Consider the following 26,995-nt stretch of genomic DNA (forward strand, 5'->3'; position numbering starts at 1 on the left):
AAAACCGCTTAGATGCTACCATTAGCTTTCTGTGTAACCTCACCTGAACATCACATGACCTTTTCTACAGTCCTTCCCATCACTAAACAGAAACATTGCCTTCTTTGGAAAATGCAATTAGGCACTACGAAGAATTCAGCTTAAACTGATAGACATGCATTTTATTCATTTAGAGCTGGTAACCCAGTTTAATGAGAAAACCCAGAACAGAAATAACCCTCTCCAAATCAATGTCACATTTTGGAGTTCATTTGCTTTCCAAAGCTATTTTTTCTCGCTACCCACGAGAATCCTTTCAAGCCCTCCAATGCATCTATCTCATTACAGATAGTATTTACACCAAATGCAGTAAAGGGGTCTTTGATTAAGGCCGAGTGCCTAATCCCTCTCCAGCCCTCAACTCAAGCCAGTCGATGGGGGTCCCTTTCCCGGGAGGCGCCGGCAATCGATAAGCAAACGCCATTCATTGATCCGGCCCGCTTTGAAGTCATGTCTCTCCCAGTCGGAGATTGCCGTCTTCCCGGTAGCCCCCCCGTTGAGCGGACCCTCCGTCACCGACTGCCTCGGCTGGTTAATAGCTGTCAGAAAACAGCGACCTGTTTGTTTTGTCAGTGTTAACTGCGTAAGCGTACCGTTTTGGGAATGAGGAACAAAAATCGATTCTTGTCTTTAAGATTTTGACTCAGAAAAGTTCTCCTACCAACATAAACCGATGCAGTGGTAGAGACCAATGTTCCCTCTAATTTTTCATGTAAAACATGCTGTAAAACACAAAAAAAGTTTGGATTTTATTTACTACCTGCCATATGATTGCTGCTGCGCAGAGAAGTAGAGAGTTGTAGTAGTAGTATATCAACTAGTAAGTGAATGTAACATGTCCAAGTTGAGCTGTACTGGATTTTTAGGGAATTTTCTCCTAAAAAACACTCTACCGTGTTATTATGTGGTTCTTAGCAAGGCTTTCTGCCAAACAACAGGAGAGATTCAATTTACCCAAAGTGTAGAAATGCAACTTTTCCAACTCCATATATATCCAGTTAGCAATCGTCCCTGATTTCCAAAGCATGGCCAGGCATTTTTTTTCCTATTCCCCCAGAAACCGTTTTTCTTCTTTTTTTGTGGACGGCACAATTCATCCCCGCTGACGAGGCAGTTTGGACAGAAGAGCATCAGTGCTCCCAATAATGTGAGCGTTTGGTTTCCGCCGCCGAGCGCGATGAAAGGCTCGGCAAATCTATTCATTTGGCCACAATGGGCTAGAATAGGGACGACACGCTGTAGCTTTTCATTCCCTTAGTTCAACTGTTATTGCATTTTATTTGGGGGTTTTATGACCGGTTTCGGGCTGCAAAAAAATGGAACCATCTCAGGCAGAACTTGTTCATTTTCTGTGATTTTTATAGCTGAGAAGACTGTTGAAACAGCGTTTTCTTTGAAATGTCAGCTTGTAAAACATGTTTAAAATGGAATATGTCATAGTAGGGGTGATTGGGATCCGTTAAAATTGTATATGTAAAAAATGGCATGGATTTACAAGACTTTTTTTGGAAGTAAACAAAGCCTGGGGTGTCGCCAACTAGTTTTGGCGGACTTCACAGTGTTTCACAGTCAGAAACTCGTTAAAATGGTGATTGATTTCATCTGATATGGCCCTAGATTAGGGAAAAAAAGCCTTGTGTAACAAAGTTCTCCATTTAAACTATTAGTAGTTGTAATATCAAAGTTTCTGAAAGGTCAGAGGACACCGGGCCAGCACTCTGCCAGTAATTCATTAGACGCAACCGTGCTGTCGTGTTTCTTCTGTCTCTTCTGTCTTTTCTGTTAGTCTTTGAGAGCCAAGCCAAACAGCCTCCAGCTCAGCTCATTAAGTGCCTTGTGCTTTTGTTTGTGCCCTGTCAAAGTAAATTTCAACCCCTCCATCGCAGGAAGGTACCGAGAGGATACAAGTTTGAAAGGAGTAAAGTTTTGTTGGTTTGTAGTGAGAGAAACTGTATTTAAAAAAAAAAATAGATGTAAAAATAAAGGGGATGCAGCATAGATTTTTTTTACCTATTGGGGCATGTCTTGGTACCTATGAACCACCATAAATGAGGTATTACTGTACTTGCAAAGTTGGCTATAATGGTGGAATGTTATGCTTTTTTTAAACATTATTTTAATAGAAATTGTGCTTATGCTTCTAGTCAGTTCAGACATGAATTCTAGGACACTCCGGCAATGGCCGCCAAGTGGGAAATACTTGTTTGTAAGGAAAGAGGTCGATTCTGCGAATCTGTAATTACATGGAAAATCTGAAATGGCAGCACACTAGGGGGGATTTGGTCAATAAATGCAGCCTTCATGTGCGAAGCCAATGTTCACGCGTTGTCCGTTTCCAGCCTTAGAAGCAGTTGACGCCGCACACCTTTGGGCAGCCGCCACCGGAATCGATGGGAGAGTTCCGATCGTAGATGAGTGAGCACCAGATTAATTGCGCTTGATTGGATTTTGTATCTGACGTGAGAAAAGTGGGGGAAAAAATTGTACCTTAGTGCATCTTGAAAGTGATTGCAATCGACTTTTGTTACTCGGTATAGTCATTTTTTGCAGAGGAAGAAGAATACTTGTCTCTCTGGACATTCTCAGACAAATTTTAATGCGTGACCGGACGTTTGGTTGCCGGTATTTTGGTCGCTGGTCAAATTTACTTAGATATTAAACAGTACTTTGATATTAAACAGTACTTTGATATTAAACAGTACTTGGATATTAAACAGTACTTAGATTATAACATTACTTAGATTATAACAGTACTTAGATTATAACAGTACTTAGATTATAACAGTACTTAGATTATAACAGTACTTAGATTATAACAGTACTTAGATTTTTACATTACTTAGATTATAACAGTACTTAGATTATAACAGTACTTAGATTATAACAGTACTTAGATTATAACAGTACTTAGATTATAACAGTACTTAGATTATAACAGTACTTAGATTTTTACATTACTTAGATTATAACAGTACTTAGATTATAACAGTACTTAGATTATAACAGTACTTAGATATTAAACAGTACTTAGATATTAAACAGTACTTATATATTAAACAGTACTTAGATATTAAACAGTACTTAGATATTAAACAGTACTTAGATATTAAACAGTACTTAGATATTAAACTCTCTCTCTCTTAGATATTAAACTCTCTCTCTTAGATTTTAAACTCTCTCTCTCTCATGAATATTATTTTGAGAGCTGGCTTCAACAGTAAACTCTCTGTCACCATTTGATTGGCGACCAAAAGGCCGGCGACCAAAAGGTACCAAACAAATGGCTACCAAATGTCCGAGCACCATTTTAATGACATTTTCTAATCCTCCCCTGCCGTGGGAGAATGTTATTCCCACTAAAATGTTTTTTTAAAGTAGTATTTAACTTTTTTGGGGGGTCTCGTTGCCCCTTTTTTCAAGCCTGGCGACTTTTTACAAGGAGACTTGATTTGTCAGCGTTGTGCCATCCCCAGAGAATGTGAATGGCTGCATCACGCTCCTTTTTAATGAGCTTAGCAGTCATCCGTGACATATACCCAGTTTGGCTGTTTTGGACCTGCTTATTATTCATGACTTGCTGGTAATTGCGATCATGCTTTGTTTCCCGCGCCATTCGCGATCGGCACAGCTTTACGCAACAATGGCGTGGCGTGCCGACCGGGCCTGTCGGAATGCGTAAGTGTGGTTAAAGCTGCTTCTTAGGCAAGACTTGCTATGAAATATGTCCCACGGTGTGCCGTGATCCGAAACTGCGTTTGCGTATTATTTTCCGCCCGCCTGAGGTTTCCTCTCATTTGAGTATTTGCCGTCAACGCTAACATGTTAAATCGAGCACGTCCTCAAATTCGCCAAGGTGGGCTCGTGATGATTTAAGCCTCCCCCTTCTACAGATGTCTTTAATGTATTTGAAACATAGATGAAAACTTTGACTCTTTGATATAGCGTTAAAAGCAAAGAAAATAGCGGTTGGTTAATTATTTAAAAAATATTTAATGTCCCTAGTCGTAGTAGTTATCACTTTTAAAAGTAGTTGTGTTAAAATAACCCAGTTATACAAAATACTCAGTACCTTAATGCATTTCAACTTGTTTTTTATTAAAAATATACATTGATTTTGTAATAAACTCTCATTCTCCTCTTTAATAGAGCTTTGAAAAAAAAGATAGTTCTAAAATAGCTTTTTAACTGTATTTGCTCAATTTAGAATACAATCAATATTATATATAAAGTAAATCAACACATTTAACAGATAGATTCATCATTTAATAATTAGTAAGACTGCATTTTTTATTAAATGTTTAAAATTAAACTCAGTTTATTTTTCTTGCTATTATAACCTATGTAAATAACTATATATGCTTTTTAAATAACACGCCAGTTCTTCTACTAGGCTTTATCCTTCCAAAATCTCCCTCAAAAATAGATTTTAATTAATATTAACATTTCTATGCCAAGTATTCCCCACCCACCAAGTATAAAATCCAACAATAGTCATTTTTACTCTGAGCTTATCAATCATTTGTATGTTTTAGGCATTATCAGGCAAATATTCAAGTAGATAAAATGGCAGCAAAGCCAAGGCTCATCCATCAACTTGTGACCCAATCAATTATTTGCTAACTGCTGTGAGTACAGAGTAGCTGATGAATACTCAGGAAAAGGAGGTGAGAGGCAGCAGATGGCCGCCACATCGGTAATGATCGATGAACGCCAACGTCTCCAAAAAAAAACCTATTTGTGCCTGCTATGGTTTGAATTCGTGGTTGTCTTTCTGCCTCCTGCGACCTTTCTTTGGTAAATATACGTCTGTTTCTACTCAACATATCAAAAGTAAACATATACTACTGTACAGCGTCTTTCATACTGTACGATCTTGCCGCCCCTTGCTGTGTTCGGCACCCCGTAAAGGAGATGTTCCCCGAGGGAGGCGTCATCTATTGTAGCTCATTATCGCCCCCTCACAGCTGTAAGATGGGTTTTCTCATTGGACGGTGGTGGGTTAAAGACTCCCAGTGGGAATCGGTAAAGACAACGTCAAGCCTATTAGTCGACTTGTTGTGAGGATTTTGCTATTGGGATGGATTTTGCAGTTGACATTGATCTGTTTGGTTGAAATAGGAACTAAAATTGATCACGAAATAGTCCATTTTTTTCTTATTAATATACTTTTTTAATTATTTGATGAAATATTAAGGAACAATTATGCCCTATTCTAATTTTTGACATTAAATTGATATATCAAGTAGTGCTGCAACCTAAAACTATCCAGTGTAGACATTTATTTTCTTAAATGTAAAGATATTTACAGGGAAAACTATACTACGATTGTCAATAGTATGAATACTGAAAAGTACTATCCGATTAGCATATTTAATTCGGTACCAAATAGAAAATATCGACCTGAAAAATACTAGGATTGTCAATAGTATTAATACTGAAATGTACTATCCGATTATCATATTTATTTCGCCACCAAACAGAAAATATCGACCTGAAATATACTAGGATTGTCAATAGTATCAATACTGAAATGTACTATCCGATTAGCATATTTATTTCGGCACCAAATTGAAAATATCGAGCCAAAATGATCTTTCCTTTGTTTTGGTAGCGCCAAGAACCAAATTGCAAAGCCTTTTCCCTAGAGTTTACCGGTTAAATATGAGCCAATGTTATTCCACCTCGTTTTAATTACTGTGCAGCCAAAATGATTTTACCTTGGAAAATAAAAAGGACCCTGAAGGAACCAGTACTCCGGGGAGTGGAAAGCCGGCTCGGCACGCAGCAAACCAACGCGTGATTAATCCTCTGAAAATGCTGAGGAATGCGTCTCCTCACTTTCTCTTTGATATTTGCCGCATTGACGATCAAACAAGAAAGTATCATTATTGGCTCGGCTAGCTTTAATCATTTAACATGTTTAATAATGTATATTGCGTGTATTGTTCCTTTTGCGCGTACTGTTATAATAATTATGGTTTTATACAACATAAATCTTTTCATTAACGGGGATTAATGCATTATACTAACTTGGAAATATTTTTTGTGACTTTTCAAATGTCGATTTATAGACCAATCAGAGGACTCCATACTTAAATATTGGCCCATTTTTCACTTCAGTTTACTCATTTGCATAAAAATTAAAACATCATCAGGGTTTAATGAATAGAAAATTGCAATTACAATATACATATTACCCCTGAACCCCCCTCATTCTTTGTCATTATGCATATTTAGACCACTTTTTATATTTTTTTTCCCAGAGTCGCCAGAATATTCAATTGTCGCCGATAATGAGAAAGCATGAAATATTGATTATGGATCTTCTTGTCTTTAGTTATTATTTTATGTAGTTTTGCACTGGGAGAATATTTGCTAAACTTCTTTGGCTTCTTTGTTTGGTTGGTCTCAATCTTAAATCCGCTGCCGTTGACCCCGAATGATTTGCAGTTGCGTTGCACGTCCCGTTTAATAACCGTCAATGTTAAATGTCAACAAAATAAAGGCCAAGCCTCTAGCTATTTTTGCTGTAATATCTGGGAAATATTGTGGTGTCTTTGAGAGTACTCACTGTCTAGAAATTGTGTATTCAGATTGACATCAACTAGGATGCTAATTTAAACCAGTATGATGCCTTAATCTATAATTTAAATCATAAAATCGATATTGTGTCTAACCAACGGGTGCTTTTGCTCAAATACTGACAAACTGAAGGTGGATTAAATTATATTATATTATATTATAACATTTTCATCCTGTATTTGCAAAATGTCCTTGTTTGCAGTAGCAATACAGACACAGAAGACATCGTAGAACTAGTTAAAAAAACTGGAGCCACACAAAGCAAGTCCACATTATTTATAAATCTCTATGTTGAACTAATTCCATAAAAATAACATGTTATAAACTTATAAACTTACAGATATTCTGGTCTAACGTTGCACTATTATCTTTCTATTTCGATCACTTTACAACCAAGTGGTTTGTTTGTTTTTGTTGGTTATTTTTTCTCTTTTTTGCAACCCCTACAGCTTGCCTGTCATTTGCCTACCACCAGATTGGCAGCTGATGTCAACACATTAGCCTCTTGGTTACTTTTTGTCGCATTTTTTTAGTTCTTCATATGCCCAATCTGGTGTTTTGCTGCCAAAAATTGGATCGGATGAAGTTGTATTTGCATGTTGTAGCGTGTGTTAAAGGGTGATTGGATTTGACAGTTTCTTGGCTTTTTTCCCGTTTTTTTTCTTGTCTTTTGATGTGTCACTAGTACAGGCGGGGAACATGATGGGCCTTGTCTTACCCCACCCAGTCTAGAACCGCGAAAACCTCCGCCACGGAAAAAAAAAGACATCCACTGATTATGCAGTGGCGGCCCTGAAAAAAAAAAACGAAGTTTGTTGTTTCTGTCATTCAATGCAGTGCGTTTGCTTTGCTGGGATTTGATTGAAATCTTGGCGCACCCGCAAGGAAAAAAACGGCAAGGCTGAGATGGCCGCAATAAATGATTCATGGAGGAATCTTTTGGGAAGGCTCCTTCAAACGGGCATCAATTTTGTAGGGGTGTTCATCTTTGTAGAAATGTACATTTTGTAGGAGTGACAGGTGGTCCTTGGAAATTGTTTTTATAGAACCCTTTGGATTTTAAGGGGGAGGATTCGACTGTCTTTTTAGGTCATTTTCAATATTTTTTTAGGCATTATCGTAGACAATTCACTCCCCGGAGCCATTTTGGTAGCATTCAAGGTATAAAAACACATGAAGCATGTCATTTTTTTGCTTTAAAGCTGCTGTTTTTGGACCGATAGCCATTTTTCCTTCCATTATTCTCCTAAAAAGGAAATATTTCAACCACCTTAATCTATTTTTTAGAGTTTGTGGCACTCTATTCAAGCACCTTTTTAGTCCACTGTCAGCCATTTCTAAAATAAATAGCCAAAAATGCAAATGATGCGGAAAGTATGCCGATAATTTGCAATTATACCAAAAAAGTCAAATGTCCCGCAAAATAGGCTTTCAGCATCGGTTGTTATCTCCGTTCACCGGGGTGTGAAGGTCATTTGGAGTCGGTTACCCCCCTCCCTGGCTATGTCACTGGCCCACGGCACCCCCCAAAAGTGGTAGCGTGTGGCCTGGCGCCGCTTGAAGCTCAACTCTGCTCCCGTTTCAGATCGCCAAAGCTTCCGCCATATGCTTGGCGTGCGTGGCATGTCTCACAGCTCAGTGGTGGCACGCTGGCAAAGGGCTCCACCCCCTTAGGGAAAATGACATATACCCTGCTGGGTTGTTGCATTATGGAGCAGTAAGGGAATTTACAAAGAGCATAAACACATGTTTTTTTTATGTATATATGGTTTACACTTTCTGACATTTTAATATTTCTTAATACATTCCTTTTTGCTCGACTTTGTACATTATACTTTTTACTTGAATGATGAGTGATGAGTAGGTTAATACTTTAGTCCTTTTCTTCTGTTTATGTTTCATGTGTACTGTTAACGGATGCACTTTTTTATTTGTATCATATCTTGTGCTGACCCGGCCCATCTGTCAAATTTTTAGAGTCAATGTGGCCCCAGGGCCGAAAAAGTTACCCAAACTTGGGTTAGATCATGTTAGATTTTGTGTATTATGCATCTTAAGGGGAATGAAAAGCTATTTTTTATTTTTATTTTCATTTTCTAACAGGAATTTTGTTGTATTCAAGGACAATAAGGCCATCAATTCAATCCAATGTATTAACTTTCCTAGTTCAAATGCATTGGACAACTATCATGGCCAATGGCATTGAAGTAAGACATGTTTAGTGGTTAATATAATCCTATACTTGAACATTTTCCAAAACGAACCCTTCCATCTACACTATTGACACACTTAAATCTCGAGCTATCGACGCGTTCCTTTTTAAATCAATTAGTAATCTGCGGCGTCATTAGCTACGAACACCTTTAGCCCAGTGGCACACTAATTCACGGTTTGCGTTAATTGTAAATGTTACCTCTAATGATTGGGTAATTGTCTTAATGACAGTGTAAGATGATGACACTAAACTCTGTTTTTTTTCTCTCCTTTTCTTTCTATGGTTTCGTCTTTTGGCTGCCTTTGACAAATCATCATCTCCAGGTAGGACAAATGTTTTTTATTTTCTCTGTTTGATACTCTCAGTTTGACTTAAAGTACATTTAGGGTAGCGTTCAAAGCAAATATATTATGAGGGTAAAAAACAAGGTCACCTATGTCGTCTTCCTGAAGGTCCATCCAGATTTTTATTTACCAATGACGACCCTGTGTGTGAGATAAACGCTGTAATTGAGTTATCAATCAAGGAGGTTATTTTAGGGGTAATTGCTCAGGTGCTTTTGGTGTGTGGGACGATGAGGACGAATGAAGATTACATGTCGCAAATGAGAAAATACTGTTTGAGTATCTACTAGTATACATCTTTTTTTAAGCACCATCTTTTCCATTGTTATTGTTGTCAGCTATTTTGGCTCTAGGACACAACATTGTTCTTATTTTGTTGATCCCTGTAGTACGGTACTGATACCAGACGCGTGTTTTATGCCAAAAATAAGGGCGTAGAGTTTGCTAACTTGCTTTGTTTTGCTTCTTTGGTGGCCATTGTGATTGGTGGTTATCTTGGAAAGAGTAACCGATGGTTGGAAAGTACATTTTTAAGAGTACAATGCGTTATTTCTCAGTATTAATCAAGTTTTAATGTAGTATCAGCCCCTTTTTGTACATGCTTACTATTTAACTGTATAGTAGCTCCTATTTTTTAAAGTTTCTTGCAATTAATTAGAATCTAAGGTCATTTTTGAAAAAAATACACGTTTAACGTAACCATGACCTCCCATCGTCTCTATTTCTTCTCATGAATATTCCATTCCCTCTTGAGGGTCCTCCCTCTAGAGATGAGAAGCATCGTCCCCCAAGGACAAACTTCTGACTTTATATAAAAATTAAAAAATTCACTCACACTTTTCCCTGGAACGTACACGCCCAGGTGGATTATTGATGAATTAGCATATGAGTGTTCAATTTTAATTTTCCATTTTCTGCTTAGCTGCTTTCACATACTTTGCGCCTCGCTCGGTTACTTTGGAGAAAGGCTTTTTTAATTGGACTGACGTTAATAATGTTGATGGCCTACGGGCTTTTAGGATAATAAGAATAAAAACAGGAAAATTTTGAGTTTTTAGGCAAACTGGTAGAAACCCCAAGTTATATATGTTATGTCTAAGAGCTCACCATTGGTTCCCGTACTAGTTCTCAATGGTTCGGCCAATCATGGGCATTAATGACAGATTCAGCCGAGCATGACTCTGACATGATGGGCACATTAGAGCGGCGGTGGCGGGCAGCGAACTGGCAAAAGAGCAGAAGCGTTATTTGAGCATGCTGTCAACAGGCTGCAGATGTGGCAGACAAATGAGCAGAACGTGTTTCTCATCTCGTCTAATTCGCTGTCCGACCCAATGATGTCCCCCAGACGGTGATAGACATCCGATTACATGGTTCTGGTCAGTCGTCCGATACTAGTTGGAGGCAAATGAATGTTCATTTTAGTGGAATAGTGCAGTTAATGAGTGGGAATGCTGTTTTACTTGTGGGTTTTATTGTTTTTTGGTCAGAATGGGACTATTGATTGGCGCTTGAGCGATCTGTCTTTGAATTGATTCGTCATCTTCAAGCCAGGTCTAACTCCGATTGATTCCAGCTTTTGTAGACGCCCGTTCAATCTTGACACGTGTGACAGACTGTTTAGAGATGGTGTTTGCTCTTTGGAGAGGCGAAAAGTCAAATATCCTGACTTCATGCTGTCTAAGCAACCTCCCAGATCACCTTGACACCATTTGACTAGAGCAAGAAAGCCTGTTTCTTGACAGCCAACTCCTCCAAGGTAGACCCAGTCGTATTTTGACACAAAAATATCAGATACCGCAAGTTTTCCAATGTTTGAGTCGACGCCGACTTGATTCTTGCTCTTTTCGTCTTGTTTGCCTTCGATAATTTAAGCCACGGGCATTATTAATGGCTAGTTTGAGGAATGGCTGCCTTCTTCCACGGCACATAAAAAATGTCTTCCACTCGTCTGCTTGAAACGCTCGTAAAATCCATTTGAGAAGCGACGCGACATATCAGGACTATAAAAGTGCTTCTGGAAATGGGATTAAAGGAGTTTTGACAGGGGAGACCCGCTTAGAATCCCTGAATAATCAAATATGAGGCATCTAGTGCTGATTACATATCCATACGGTACCCATAACATTGCTGACCAGGCAGGGAGAAATAATGGCGGTGGGAAAACATGATTAAATACAAATCAGTATGGCTGTCTAACTGAGAGAGAAGGCTGAGGGATCACATCATTATAGCTCTCCAGTGCTCCCAGTGGTGTAGCGGATCAATAGGCGCTCCCTAGTGTGGCTTCACATAGCGAGGCAGCTCCAAACAGCCACTCATTATCCGTTGTAGCACAAAAGCTTCCTAGCACTGTCTTAGGACATGACATTTGAAATATGGGATACTGTTTTTAGTAGCGTTTATGGGGATTTAACTCGCATTTGCATGGGATTAATGTCATAGTTAATGTAGGGGGACTTGGGATTGAACCTTGTGGAACACCCTATGTTGCAAATGGATGTATATGTAGATAAGATAAGATGTGGTTTGTTATGGAGGTGGCTCTTGGAAATGTTTGGAATGTTTCAAAGACTAGAATTAGTGTAGTAGTTAATGTAGAGGACTTGGTATTGAACCTTGTGGAACACCCCTAGTTGCCTAATGGATATATATGTAAGATAAGATGTTGTTTGTTATGCAGTTGTCTTATAGAAATGTTTGGAATGTTTCAAAGACTTGAATTAGTGTAATAGTTAATGTAGGGGACTTAGTATTGAACCTTGTGGAACACCCTTAGATGCCAATGCATGTTTATGTAAGATAAATGTGGTTTGTTAATAAGGTAGCTCCTAGAAATGTTTGGAATGTTTCAAAGACTAGAATTAGTGTAATAGTTAATGTAGGGGACTTGGTATTGAACCCTGTGGAACACCCCATGTTGCCAATGGATGTTTATGTAGAAATATTTGGAATGTTTCAAAGACTTTCACTGATTTTAATACTGTGTTGTCTTTTAATGAGCTCAAAACATGGATTTGTAATTTGACACGCCTCCACGGTCGTCCCCACTATGGATGAAATTAGGTCATGATATTTACCGCGTTAACGAGTTTCTATTTTGGAATAATTAACGTGGAGTTTGTGGGATTTGTCAAGTAATTGGGTCTTGCTATAATCCTTCATGCCTCAAGTGGATGGGATTTAGTAAACTGATTATTATTATATACATTATTTTGATACTTGAGTGGGCAGGAGATCCATCATTTTCATTTTGTGACATTTTTTAAAGCGTCTTTTTTGCTCTGGGAGAGAAGTCAGCCAGTCTTCGTGTCGTGGTAGTCCGTGTGATTTGCATTTGGCGAGACGGTCGTTACGGCGCACTGAGGCGGTGAGCGCCGCTTGTTTTCTCACACTTAATCAAATGACGGCCGGCTTCCACGCAGCCGCTTGCTTGTCTTTATTAGCTCCTCGTGGCTCTTGATGCGTCCAAAATTGAGTTGGGGATGCTCTCAGGGAAGTACAAGTGGCCCAACCGTCCCCTTTCAACAATGTCCATCCCTCCCATCAATGGAAAACAACTTACTTAACGTACTAAACAGAAAATGCATGGAGAGATGCCAAAGAAAAAGCATTATGTTGTTATGATGCTCTTTAGTTGCCATGTAAAAATCCTTCTATATTTCGAAAAATGATTAAGAAGCGTTATGTTAAAAATATAATGTAAATGTAACAATCCTTGGAAATTTCCATCAGTGCTCTCGACAAAGGTCAGAAGTCCATTTCAATAAAGTGCAGCCTTGAATTATTCTTTACATTTGAAATGGCAATTCTAATCTGATTCCTTTCAAATATCTCTCAGCTTTCGGAAACCACTTTAAAAGTACTAATAGGAAAGCTGAAAAACATATTTTTCAATTTGTGTTCGTCTGCTTTAGCCGTCTAGACTCATATATTCCCCCCAAAAAGCTTTCTAGGTCAGACTGTAAAGATATCCAGATATATTTTCTTCATAAATGGCATATTATTTACTGTCATAAAATATATATTACCACTACGAGTATATATACATTACATTTAACCAAGTACGTAACATTCTCATAGTACCTCAGTCTAAGACTACGTAAATTTAGCCATATTTTTGCAAAAGACAAATTCTAAAGCTCCCTTGGGTGTACTAAGAAGTTTAACTTTACTATCTAGCATTCCCTTTTTGCAGTTTGTGGGCGTCAAAAACGATCCCCCATAACTTAATGTTCTGGAAATGATTCCATTCCAAGTCTTTGTTTATAAACGAATGTCCTCCAAAGTATGTTTGTGTTACTTAAGATCCCCAAAGCATATAAAAACCATATTCCGACACCCCCTTCCCAGTCAAGGAACTGATCTAAGCTGTTTTTCATTGCCATTAAATATGCATCGCTCTTTCATGCGGCATATTTTCTATCCGAGAAGCACCCTTTTTTTGTAAATCTTCATCTTTTAATTAAGAATTTTCAATGAGGTCTGCGCCAAAGACGAGCTAATCTTTATTAAATGGAATTTCTAGGCCATTGGGTGGCTTGGGGGGGTGCCTGGTTAGGAGATTTCACAATTCCAACCGATGGGGGGTTTAAAATAGCTTATTTTTTCGTCAATTAACCTCGGGAACGCTCTGTAAGAGTGGCGAATAACGCCAGGGTTACGGGGTCGTCTGTCTAATTAATACTTAGCCCCGTTTACGTTCTGTTCGATCCGTCCCGATAACGTAGAGAGGTCTAGTAAACGTCAGTTCTGCCATCTTGTAGACACGGCAATCCATCATTTTCACACTTGTGTCAGTGGGTGTTAAACAAAGAGTGCAGGTGGGGTTGAATCCTAATTTTAACACTGTTGGTTTCTCCCCAAACCACGGCTATTTTTCGCAGCTCTTCTCTTATCCTTGTCTGTGTAATTAAAGGCAGTGAAGGGGAACTGAGGGGTGCGACTCAGGGTAGGTGTCTCTGTCCATATTTCACGTGGATGCCTGCTGGCAGACAGCAGCAAGCAGACTCATAAAATTGCTTCTTATACAAACATGTCCTCAGACCTCTATTGGCCGTTCACCTTTTGGAATTCAGTTGTCAGAGGGCATTGGGAGAGTACTGGTTTTACTGGTAAGGTCTAGGAAAATTTATGACAACGATTGTCTGACACAGGTATGGGCAAACTGCGGCCCGCAGGCCACATATGGCCCGTTAGGCTTTTTAAACCGGCCCGCCGACGTTGTCCAATTTTTTTTGCCCAAGATCTTTTTTTTAAATGACATTTTAATATTTCTTAATACATTCCTTTTTACTTGGTACTTTATACTTTTTACTTTAATGATGAGTGATGAGTATGTTAATACTTTAGTCCTTTTTTTCAGTTTACTATATTTCATATGTACTGTTAACGGATGCACTTTTTTATATGTATCATATCTTGTGCTGACCCGGCCCATCTGGCAAATTTTTAAAGTCAAATTGGATATTTAGATGGTACTTTGTGTATAGGATTCATGTCAGAGAGTTAAATTTGTGGAAATATAAGTGTCAAAACTGCTTGGTATTTGGGTAAAAAGGAGTAGTCTTTATTATGAATAAATAGATGTGTTTTGGTACTAATGAATTGAACAGAAAGAACCTGTGAAAAGGCCAAACTATGCCTTGTAAAGAGCATCAACATCCAAATGCATTTTTTAGTAAACTTGCAAAATTCTTCCTTCCTTGCGAGTTTATTTTATGAGTGTGCTGGTAAAGACAACATCACTTTCAACTTACCCGCAGACGCTAGCATGCCCACTCTCTAACGCTTGTCATCAACCTCAAACATTCCAATTCCTGACATCCCCTAATACTGTAGACAGCCAGAAAGTATTTTCCAGTCCTCTAACATTGAGCCCTTAGATTTTTTTTCTTGGCGCTACAGTGTTTCCCCAGAGATTGACCTCATGCTCGGTACCCACACCGGCGACTAGAATTGGACACGATTGTAGCCTGTCGCCGTAATGGGGGTCTCCAACCCGCAGACAGTTGAGCGTGTGTGTGGGAAATCTTTGACACCAGTGTGTAAAGCGACGGTTGAGGACAGCCAAGCTCCCAACGGAGCCTCAAGGGCACCACTTGGGCTGCCGTAAACATGCGGTCAATCGCCAGCTATCTTTCGCGAATTGATTCTTTTAAATAGCGACGACGTTCGGCTCGTAAATAAACATTGATTACGCATCCTTAGACCGATACACTTGGATTTTGTTGTTGTTAAAAATGGGAAACTGATGCCAGGCCCTGAAAAGAATGTTATATTTACCTTAAAGTCCCACCCAAGTTGGTTTTAAAGGCGTCTTGGAAATAGACACTTTATCGGTGGATTACTGTAGTGTGTAATGGAAAAACAAGGGCCCCATTATCCACGCCTGTATAATAATAGTTATACACGTAAAGGCCATAAATGCCACCCATAGATCTTCATAGCTAACATTGACTTGTAGCCTCAAGCCATTTTTTTACCCCCAATTGGAAATATTAAAAAGTGAAAGCATTTCTTCCAAGCAAAGTCCAAATAACTTATAATACATTTACTGCCATTCTAGAATTTAAATATCTATGTTAACTGAGAATGAAATAGTGTCCTTAAATGTTCATTTCTTGGCAGATAGTCATTTTTTGCCCCAACAGTAGTATTAATAGACAATCACAATTAATTGAATTAAGGTATTTTTAGCTACGGATGGATGAATTAATTGATAAGATCAACATTTTTAATGAATGTTCCAATCCCAGCTTTTTATTGCGAATCATTCCATTGACATTTTTAATAACGAAGCTGTTCTTTAGCCTAACCGAGCGAGACGGGCTGCTCGCCTTCAAGCCTGGAGGAGGCGTGGAGAGCTTGATCTGTCTTTCTGCTTTTTTAATTACACGTGGCCGGGCGGTCCTTGGTGAGCGAGTGATGGGGGGGTAGGGGGGACTCCCATCAGGACCAGTCGCCAATCTGGTGGCCAGCCACTAGGCACCTAAAACCTCCCTCAGGACAACTGAATGAACGAGTGGGTGGATGACAGTAACCTCAAAAGGGGCGAGCAAGTGGGGGTGAATTTAGAATTCACATTTACAAGAGCCACAGGCATCTGTCACTCATTGGTTGTTGCTTTTTCCCACATTCAGACGTTGAATTTTTGCGTCTAGGTTTGCAGGTGTACTCGTTTTAATTTATTCCTTGACTTTTACACAAAACAGTGACAACAAGGGATTCGATCACATACTTGTCAATATATACGCTTTTCCTGTATTTTTATACTTTTAAATTGTGTATGCCGTATAACAACGTTTTTATAAAGTATGTTTTTTAGTAAAACTGATCTCTTTTTACCCATTTTGGCTCCAATTTAACATCCTGCTAATATTATTATTCTATGGCCATTCCCCTTTCACTCATCAGCCTTTTCACTATATAAATATAGCGCATCAGCAAGCAATGTACCCAAACTGAGTGACATACAGCGACATCTACAGAATCTTGAATATATTGCATACAAACTAATTGGCACTAATTCCACTTTGGGGGAAATATTAGACCTTTAAGTGTTTTTAATATGAGTAAACATGCCATTTTTGCATTTGTACAATTTATTATTGCTTAAGGGTAATTGCAATCATTAATAAATTGGCCGAGGTTGACAGCTATGTGATGAATCCCTATTTATTTCAATCTTTAAATTCCGAAAAAATATATATTTACCTGACAGGGGGAATCTGTTTTGTAGACCAAACAATGAAACCTGTACACAAATACCAACACCTCCCTCAATCATACCCTGAAGGGAATAGGCTTCCCCACTCCCTTTTTTTCCCCCCTAGAACTGCTCTAACACCCCCTCGAGCCCTTTAATTCGCACGCCACGAGAGCTGTACTTCACTCTGAAAATGTATGGCGTCACCTCCAGGGTATGTCAAGGTGGAGGGGGGATAGGACATGTCCACACCCCCGTCAATAGACATTTTTTTTCATTCTGGTTCTGATTAATGCCGGATCGCAGAGAGCTGTTACTTCAGGCGAGCCCGGCCAGATGAGACCAGAGGAGATGGTCGGCGGGGGGCATCCGAGAGGATGCGGGCTGTAATCATGGCCAATCATCAGCCTTTAGTGGATTTCTGGCCTGACCTGGCTGCCCTGTGAGCTATCATTTGAGTTGTGAGCTCCACAGAGAGAGAGAGACAGAAAGAGAGAGAGAGAGAGAGACACAAAAGGACGGGCGACAGTGATTATTTATAACGAGAACAAAGCTAACAGCAGCACAGTGTCCTCGTAGTAGTACGCTGAGGTTTTACGACTCTGCCTGGACCAATTGGAAAATTATTGCCATCGCTTGGGATGGCGGAGCTTGTCTGTAGACTGGCCGGTTTTAAAAATAATCTGCAATTGGTGCTAACCTGAAATCAGTTCTTCTGAATTGACAAGTGAGATGTAGTCAATCGTTTTTAGACATGTAGTGAGACACAGTTCTGGAACTCAAAGTCTAAGGTCATGTGATACATTTAAGAATGCTTACTGGTGTACTATTGGTATTGATTTTGCTTTGTTTTCCTGTTGACTTGATGGTCTTGGACTTGAGAGTCTTGGTCTATTTTTGATCTGGTCTTTGCTTTTTAAAGTTTAGATCATAATCTGGACCATACTACATCAGATCTAGTTGGGATTAACATGGCTTGCTAACTAAACTGAGTTTATTACTACTGTTCTACAACATTGTGGTTGTATAGTAAGATTTGTTAGGTCTGCTCATCTGCTCCCAAATGTAGAATAGTAGGTCAGGGCAGACCAGATATCTCCTGCCATCTAGTGGAAGGGGAAGATGTCAGGTCTTTTAAAAACTGCATGTTATTAGAACCTAATATGTCTTGATTTTATGGAGTTGTTAGGTTTTGTACAGACTGAACATGGAATCTCGATAACAGATATTTCTAGATTGGTAGGGAGGAATCAGACTTTAGACAAGTACGCTTATTCAGGGTTCATTTGTTTGTGTGTAGTCGCCTCTGGAGAATTGAGGCTTGACGCTGTGAGTAATTGAATCGACTTTTTAATGCTACACTAATAGATTGTGGGGCGCTTTTGTGCCATGTGCTGATTTATATACACGGCAAAATGCGGAGCTAAAATAAACCATTTTGAGGTTGAATGATTGGCTGTGGAATCCATTTACGGGGCTATTTCACAATTAAACATCTGAAGGGATGGCTGTCAATTGGAGTTTAGAATGATTGGTTTTTAATTGCATTTTGTCTATGCTTCTGAGTAACTATTTTTGTAGTAGTCGTGATAGTAATAGAACTATATTAATCTAAGACTAATACTAACTCGTTCTTGTAAACTGAAGCTCTTGAATTTGATCCAAATGGCCGAAAAGTTCTAAACTTCAACCTTTTTTTAACTAGCTGAACTCCTTTAAAAAAGCACAGATGGCCGTTATAAACATTTAACGTCTTCTGTTAAGCATCGACTGCACTCAACTCCATTTTTATTTTTTTTATGCCCTCAGCAGAACTGTGATCCTCCCTAAAAAAGTGACCCAACACTTGAGGCGAAAGTCATCTCTCCCTTCAAACAGGATGTCGTGTTTCCCAAACACTCGACCAAAGAATGCCGACCTCTTTCTCGCGGCGCATCTGTTTGCGAGTGTGTGTATGTATGATTTGTCTTAGACGAAATTTAGCTCGGTCTGGAAAATTCAAACAGGATGCAGGATGCTGTGGTTTTAGTTTATATGATATTCAGTGTCTTCTGCCTGTAACTTGAATTAGCAAATGTCCTAAATTGCCCAAATTGTGGAAGTCCACAAAGTTGGACTAACCTTTGACCTCATAGTTCTTCAATAACTTGGTGTATGATTTTGGTCACCAGATTTTTAAGACTGTGGACTCTCCTGAACAATTGTGATTGTATGGAAATAAGCCTGTGATGCTTTTGTTTTTTTCGAGGGATTCTGAATCGAGGCTTTGTAGAGTGGCGCAATGACCCACATTATCAGATATGAGAGTTTCTTCATATTTGTGACGGACTTCCTTGCTTTCATGTTGGTTTCTGTTCATCCTCACAGTTGGAATCAATGAGCCAGTTGACGCTTGCAGGACAAGTAGAATGACTTCCTCTGGGTTGCATCCAAGCCACCAAAACAAACCCCCATTCCTCCCCAAAGGCCTCTTGTTTTAATGTCTGGTGTTGTTCCATTTCTCATTCCCCTTCTCCCATGACCTCAGGGATTCCTCTGGGCGGGGAAAGTTCCAGAATACCACCATTCCCAGTCCCCCTCTTGGTCTCTCTAAAACGGAGAGACCAAACCCAAACCCAAAACCTCACTGACGAGTGAGTCATGTAGATAATTGTTACTTTGAGAAGGACGTATCCGGTTTCTTCCTATTTTTGCTGCCATCAGTTTTGCCTCGTACAGTTTGCCGTCTGGGAAATGTTAGTATTTTTTTAGGAGAAACACAGATCTCTAAAATAAATAGAGCATTTCAAACAGATCAGATTCCCATTGTCAGTTAACACAGTTGCACTGATAACCCAGTCCTTGACAACCAATGCATTGTCGTCCATGGCAATGTTATTGTCTGTTCCTTTAAATATCAGACAACAAATGTAAGACATTTTTAGGCCAGGGAAGGAATTGAGAAGAAACCCTCCCACTTCCAAATGCATCCACAATAGTGCATTTTCCCCCTCCCATTCCATCCCATCCCATGTGAGCGTCAGCCCGATGATGACTGGCCCCGTCTGTCCCCGCTCTGCTGACGCGTTACTGCTCTGGGGCTGGCGGGCTTTGTTGTCCGCGCTACTTGTTGATCCCTAAACCCTCGCTCGCCACTCCACTCCGACTCGGGACGTCCGGCCGGTAAAGGGTTGGCGGATAGGGGCCGTGTTGTGGTAAGTGATTCTTGTTGGAAAGTTTTTCTGGTGCTCATGGCTGAGATAGTATTTTGCTGACTTGTCTTTTCTAAGTGTAAACTTTTGGCCGCATGCTTGAGATTATATCAAACTGTAAGTTTTTGTTGTTGTTTTTTTTTAATACAGTTTGTTTTAGACTCATCATGGAATAGTGTTGCTTTGACATATGAGTAACCAGAGCTTTTAGATACCTTCTTTTTATATATAGTAGTACTTTTAATAATAAACAGTGCATCAACACTTGTTGACAGCCAATCAAACAATACTAACTAGCAGGTATTCTTTATCCTCTGCAAAAAAATGACTACTGTGAATTACAAATTCACAACTTGTTGACAGGCATTCAAACAATACTAGCTATCATATATTCTTTATCCTCTGCAAAGAAATACTACTGTAGATTACATATTCATAGTATAAACTCTTCCTTTAAACTGTCACTGACTATCATGGACATTTTTTCTTGACATTATTTTTGTAGTGTTATTATTACTGTCTTAGGAAGTCTAGTATTAGAGTAATATTTTCTTCATTCTTTTGCATGACAATGAATTCAAGTATTTTGAGTATACAGAGCCAGATGTATTTTATATGGAGAATTTGAGCTTTCTTGCCTTGTTTGAAAAGTACTGTATGGTAATTTAGACTTCCTAATTTAGGCTATCCACACACTGGTGCAACGTCCATCGTGAAGTTGCATCACCCTTGGATCTCATTGTCCTTTCAGCATATTTCTCTTTAAAATATGACTACAAATATTGAATGTCCAGATGAAAGACAATACCTTACACTCATTGGCTGCCATTGCTAGTTCAAGTGTAGTATCAAGTGTAGTATTGAAGCCACTGGGGGATGTTCATTGATTTTCCTTATCGCCACACAAACACTTGCGCTTTGTCATCCAGGGGGAGTGCATTGTTTGCTTCACATCATTGTCCTCCGTCACCCCCCTGTCCTCCAATCCCAGCACATCTGGATTGGCCCACCAGCTGACTGGGAACAAGAGGGCGGATGGGCTGTAGAGAGAGAGAGAGCGCAAGAGTGCATACAAATGTTGGGGAAGGGGGCCACTGTTCCCCTCGGTGGACTTTTTTTTTGTGTGAGAACAATGTCTTTGTGTGCTAGCATAGTGTGAGAGAGGAAATACACACAAGGTGTTTTCACACCTGCCTTATTCAGCTTGGCTAAGCATTGTTTGCCCCCTGTAGGCACTGTTTGTTTAGAGTTCCACTACAATGCCTGTCGTTTATTTGACCTTTTGCAGTAGCCCAAAATTGGGGGTACTCATAAAAGTACTGGAATGACAAACCTGTAGATCAGACTGCATATTTTCCGAACTTTACCATAGTTACGATTTTCTCGCTGTATAATAATAACGATAAACCTTTCCCATTGTTTGCAACATCTGCATGACCCCGCCCTAATCAATGCAAAAGGTCCATGTTCTGCAGCAGCACGGGGAAGGAAACATCTCGTCCCACGAGGAACCATTTTGGCTCTGCAGCGGCGCCATATGTGCGAGCGTAATTCAGCCCTCTCCTGCTGTCAGCGCAGCTGCTCGCATCTCATCCGACTCCTGACCGTAACAAGCAAGCGTCACTTTGATTTAAAGTCGGCTGCTATGATGGCATTCCATCGTACATGGTTTAAACCATCATAGAAGGCAAAAAACATAGGAAAAATGATATTAAATTCTTAATGAATGCGATGCTTTTTCGGCAAAAGTCGTTTATTGAGGTTAGAATCCGTAAAACACGTGTCTACATGTAACATTTTTCACACCGTTAGTCTTTCCTGTCTGCCCGCTGCGCTAGCCAATGGCTGCTATCCGGGGAAGCAGCAGAGCCAGCAGTAATCACAAGTGTGTTTTGTATCCACACAAAGAGCCAGCTTGCCTCCCCCCCCTCCAACCGATAATAGCCGTAATCCAGCCTTTTCAAAATGATCCAGAACACGGGGAGACTAAAACGGAGAGTGCAGCATTTTGACAGTTTTTTGGGGGGCTCGGCAGTATTTGCATATGTGATTGTTATTTATGAAGAAACACTAAACATTTATTTGTATGGTTCCAGTTTGATATGACAAATAGGACAATTGTATTGGCTAAATAAACAGAGAAAAATAGAAATGTGGTTTTTAAAACACAATTGGCCAAGAATCGACTGTTTTTGCATTTTTGGCTGCGGAATTGAAATGTCAAATTTTGGAGTCAGTTTTTGAATGGCTTATTTCAATGAATTTGCATACCTACTCAACCCGTTTTCTTGTCCTTAGAGAGTATTTGACAAACATTTATAAATTCCCTTTAGCTCAACATGGAGCACAAAGCTTAACATTGATTTCCAGACAGGCTGGACAAACTCTTACGTTGTTTGGTCGAGACATTGCCGACGTCATCCGTCTTTTTCGATCTTCATGGTAGACGAGTGTCTTTGTTACACTTGAGAGTTAAACAAGTGTGATGTTTGTTTCAAAGACTGTTTTATCATCCCTTCTTCTATGATTTGTTAAACAATGCTGACTGTGTCATTGCGTCAACTAAGACTACCTCATTGGTTAGTGGTCAGTCGTCCCATTGCGTTACTGGCCTTTAAAAATTAATAGCTCCTTTTATAATAGGCATTTAAGGCTTTTTTTAATGGCTCATTTGGTTCATGTTCACTTGTTCTTTCTGGGAATGAAATAGCAGTCATATAGTATCAAACTCTGATAGTTTTTGTGTATTTGTTGATATAATGAAGTCATTGGATGAACAGTGGCATTGTCTGGCTTAGTCTCAGATACATTTCAAAGGTCTAAGACTAAAGATTTTAAACCTCTTAGACCAAAAGTCTCCTATAAATTGACAATTCTAATTGTTGGTGAAGTTCTAGGTCTGTATCCAAGTTATACTATTGTCATACTAGTATTAGGTGCAAGACCACAACGGAGACCAGACTAAGACACAGAGATCAAGTCAAGACATACTTTTAGGAGTCACAACCAAGGCTGAAACAAGACCGAGACTAAGACTAGTCTTCTAGAAGGGAGCCAGTTGCTGGATCTTGAGCCAAGACTTGTTTTGAGGACCTCTCAAAAACTAATCAGATGGAACAGAAAACAGAATCCATCCACCAGCAACCAGAAAAACATCTGTGAACATAGAAGTCGGATCTGGAAGGACAGATAATTTTTTTACGCCATGTTTTTGTTGTCAGTCTTGGCAATAGAGTGGATTCACACTCTAGTGGTTTCCTCAATCCAAGCCAATTAGTGCCGCAGATGGTCTCACAGCTGGAAGACTCCTGCTTCTAACACCAATATTTGAAGAAACATGTGAAGTAGCACCTCGCAACACTTGAAATGTACAACCAGGGTAGCAAAATTCAAGAACAGTCCAATAACCCCACTTGTATGTTGCCATAAGAATACATTTCATAAGACTAGCCTTTGAATTTTTCCATAAATTCCACCAGAAGACAAAACCTAGGTAGCAATTCAGCCATTTATGACAGAACCCCTTCGTATCCTAACGCCACCTCTTAACGATGGTGGCATTAATCCGAGCCACTGAACACCATCTCATCCTTGTCCTTCATTCGAGCACCCGTTGATCCATAAATAACGAGTCGATGCATTTCAGGACAGCTGCACTGCCAGCTACGAATGAATAAGATAAAGCTATGAACACACAACTGAAATGCAGACGTGGGCGCTAACACTCGCCGACCCACCCGCGCACTCGTAGGCACGAACCTGTTCATGTGTCGGAGTAAGTTATGGACTCTGTTGAGGTGTTAAAAGATGGAGAGCCTGCCAGCATAGACTGAATCATACTTGCTTGAATTATATATATTTTTCCATCCCTTTGCCTCAGTCCGACATTAACATCTCACTCTGAGGTGGGTGTTTAATAGCTCCTGTAAAAGTAAAGGCTGGTAAACACATAAAAGTGCCAAAGTGAGAGCCGAGACTGTGTAGGGGGGAACAAATAATTGCAGTCTGTTTACACCAGATTGAATTCTTTAGCGTTCTTACAGGGTTTCTGTAAAAGTTGGTTAACTTTACCCCAAACGATTGCCAGTCTATGGGGGGGTTGAAGGCCAAATGGAGTGTTTTGTCAGCTTTGCCCCAGAGGGAGCTGTTGCTCCAGCTGTGGACTGTAAAATGCATTCACCCCTACACCAGGTTGTGCCCCCTTTATACCATCTACTGGTCCTACCCTTAAGACCACCCCGACCATTCATCACTGTGAACTTCCGTTTAGTGTTTAAGCTTCATGACGGCTTCTGTTTTGCCGTCACGTTACCCCCGTGAGTTATAAACCTGTTTGCCTCTTTTCCCAAAGTTAATTGGAAAGCCTACTGAATGGGAGTCTGGGTGAGGGTATGACCAATGTTCCCTCTAAGAGCACTACTTTCATCTTCATCAGTAGTTTTGTCCAATCTTATGTTTTTTGTGTTTTACAGCAAGTTTTACATGAAAAATTAGAGGGAACTTTGGGTATGACTGAGCTCTGGTTCTGGAACTAGATGTTCCATGCTATTGTTGCTTATTGTTTTTGATAGAAATTAGATTTGTTTTGGAAATGAATTGAAAATGATGTGGTAAGCATCACAAGTGCATCTTAGGATGCTAATGAAGATCGCCAGAAATGCAAAACCTGGAACTCTTAGACATTCCTTTCAATGTTGTTGATTATGATTGATGATGTCTTTATAGTTTTCCAATCATCTTGAGCAAATATGGTTCATTCAAGTAGTGTCCAAAATATTTTTAGAGTACATAGGAGCCTTCAAAGTAGAACTGCAGCCATTTGTTGGTTGACTTCCAAGTTCTCATAAGAAATCATTTTAGTTTTAAGTCAGGCTGCTTTGATTTAACATAAATTATCCTGACTTTTATCACCATAAATCCTTGAAATGACAACATAAAAGAAGAGGATGTGAAGTCAGTTTTTTTTGTCGTTGAAAGTGTTAAATAAATGAACTCCAATTGAGTTATTTGACTAGCATAATGTCGTACAGATTTTCCGCTCTTTACAAGACATCCGGTCCAGTCCATGTGTTCCAACACACACGCAATATTCGGGCACAAAGCCTTCTGTATTCTAAAGTCAACTTGCATTTAATAGCTAGCACTTGGGCCTATTAGTTTTTAATACCGCTGCTGGTCCTGCTGAGTCTTCTTGGCTTCAGACTCAGGGGCGGATGACCGGGTGTGGTGGACATGGCTCATTTATTTGGTGTATTGGCTTGGTCTTGCAACCAAATGGGATGGACAGTAATTATACGCAGAGCCCTAATGGCTACTGACGGGTCCATGTGTCATGGTCGGTTTGGAGAGTTGTTTGTGGATGTAAAAATGGACAGTTAGGAAGGTGTGGTATGTTAATGGGTTGTATATGTTAAAGATAAGTATTAATTTCATTTTTGGGGGGATCAATATAGATGCTGGGCTTATGAGTGTAGTTTTTTGGGAAATTTTGTGGAGGAATTCATTTAAAAAAAACAGTTTAGTGGAAGCTGACATTTGGCTCATATGTGATTCCAGCACTAAAAGGTATGAACAATTAATGGTTTTTATACTTGGTATAATTTTGTGGTTCTCTGGAGAATTTAGTCTTAAATGTTGAGATTTTATTGTGTTTTGGTTTTGTTGGAAATAATTATATATGTTTTTTAAACTTTTTAAATCCGTAGTTTTTGTTTTTTAGGGAATACTTCAATAAGGAAGGTCATGTTCAATATTTTACAATTATAGATTGTAATAATGTAGGAAAATAATCCTGATTGGCAGGTGAGGCTTTTCCCAAAATTGGTGTTAAGCCAGAAAATAGTAGTCAGTGTACCCCTTAATGTTATATCTTTAAAATGTATTTTCAGACTGTAAATGGAGACCAATATTTGAGTAAAATGCCAGTCTTCTTCAGACAATTATACGTTACCAAGGGGAACTCATACACACAATTAGGAAAATTGTACAACATTTGTTTGGTTTAGTGTTTCCTTGCGGTCTCGGGCCGTGCCACCGGGCTCATATTTTGTCGGTGTAAGCACGGACGGTCTGGGCTTGGAACTGGAACGCACGCGGGGGTGTACATTCCACTGAAAGCCAAATTGGGCTGAGCTTGCAACTTTGTTTGTGTTGTATGTGTGTGTGTGTGTTTGACGTTCATGTAACATGACAGACAGACTGATCAATGGATTTTTAGTCTATTCATTTCTTGTCTATCGCCGTTTATCAATTCGATTGACGTGTTAGGGATATTAAAGTTGTAAACCGCTGCTTATATATGACAATGTCCTTAATGATGATAAAATTTAACTTGGATTTATGGAAGCTGGGTTCACTTTCAGGACTTTACGGGGTTTTTAAGGGAGTTTATGAGGCTTTTTTTAGGGTATTTGTCGATTGCAGCGTAGGGATGTGACCTAGCACGTGTATGTCGCCGCTAATTAGGGAGGGCAACGCCACAGAGTGGACGGTGGTGGCTTTTGGGTTTGCAGAAAGTTTCATTTATAACCTTGTGTTTATGCAAATTTGCATCATAGCCAAGACTGAGTGAAGACATGTGCTTCACCAAAGTAGTTATCAGTGGAGGTTAAAGGTATTTATAGATGGGAGTTAGAAGTTGTTAAAAAAGAGGGTGGTTGAGTTTTGTAGAAGGTGAAAATGCCATTTTTTTGGGGTATTGTATCATTTGGTGTCAGACTTTTCCTCCCAATTGAAATGGATTGGATGTCTATCACCATCAATGGCTGGTAATCAGGTTTTAGTATTTTTGCAGTGTTATAAATAGGGATCCTCTTGGTTTTTATTTATTGCAGCTTGAGGTTTGAAGATATTTTTAGCGAGTACTCTTCCTGTCTATGCACGGATTTGGATGCCTGACAAATGCAATCTGGTTCAC

At 39.5% G+C, this 26,995-nt stretch overlaps 1 protein-coding gene across 6 annotated transcripts in view; it reads left to right on the plus strand.

Annotated features, from left to right (window-relative positions):
* Window positions 1-26,995, plus strand: part of sash1a (SAM and SH3 domain containing 1a) — a 95,299-nt gene that overhangs the window by 33,504 nt on the left and 34,800 nt on the right. The window contains exon 1 of one of the 6 annotated variants that reach the window (XM_077742203.1): window positions 19,939-20,082. The exons of the other annotated variants lie outside the window; for them this stretch is intronic. The gene's annotated coding sequence lies outside the window, so the exon portion shown is untranslated. Of the gene's footprint in view, window positions 1-19,938; window positions 20,083-26,995 lie in introns of those variants that run through there. 6 annotated transcript variants of the gene reach the window in all.

Source organism: Stigmatopora nigra, chromosome 2 (genome assembly GCF_051989575.1).
Source record: "Stigmatopora nigra isolate UIUO_SnigA chromosome 2, RoL_Snig_1.1, whole genome shotgun sequence".
NCBI classification, from domain to species: Eukaryota; Metazoa; Chordata; class Actinopteri; order Syngnathiformes; family Syngnathidae; genus Stigmatopora; species Stigmatopora nigra.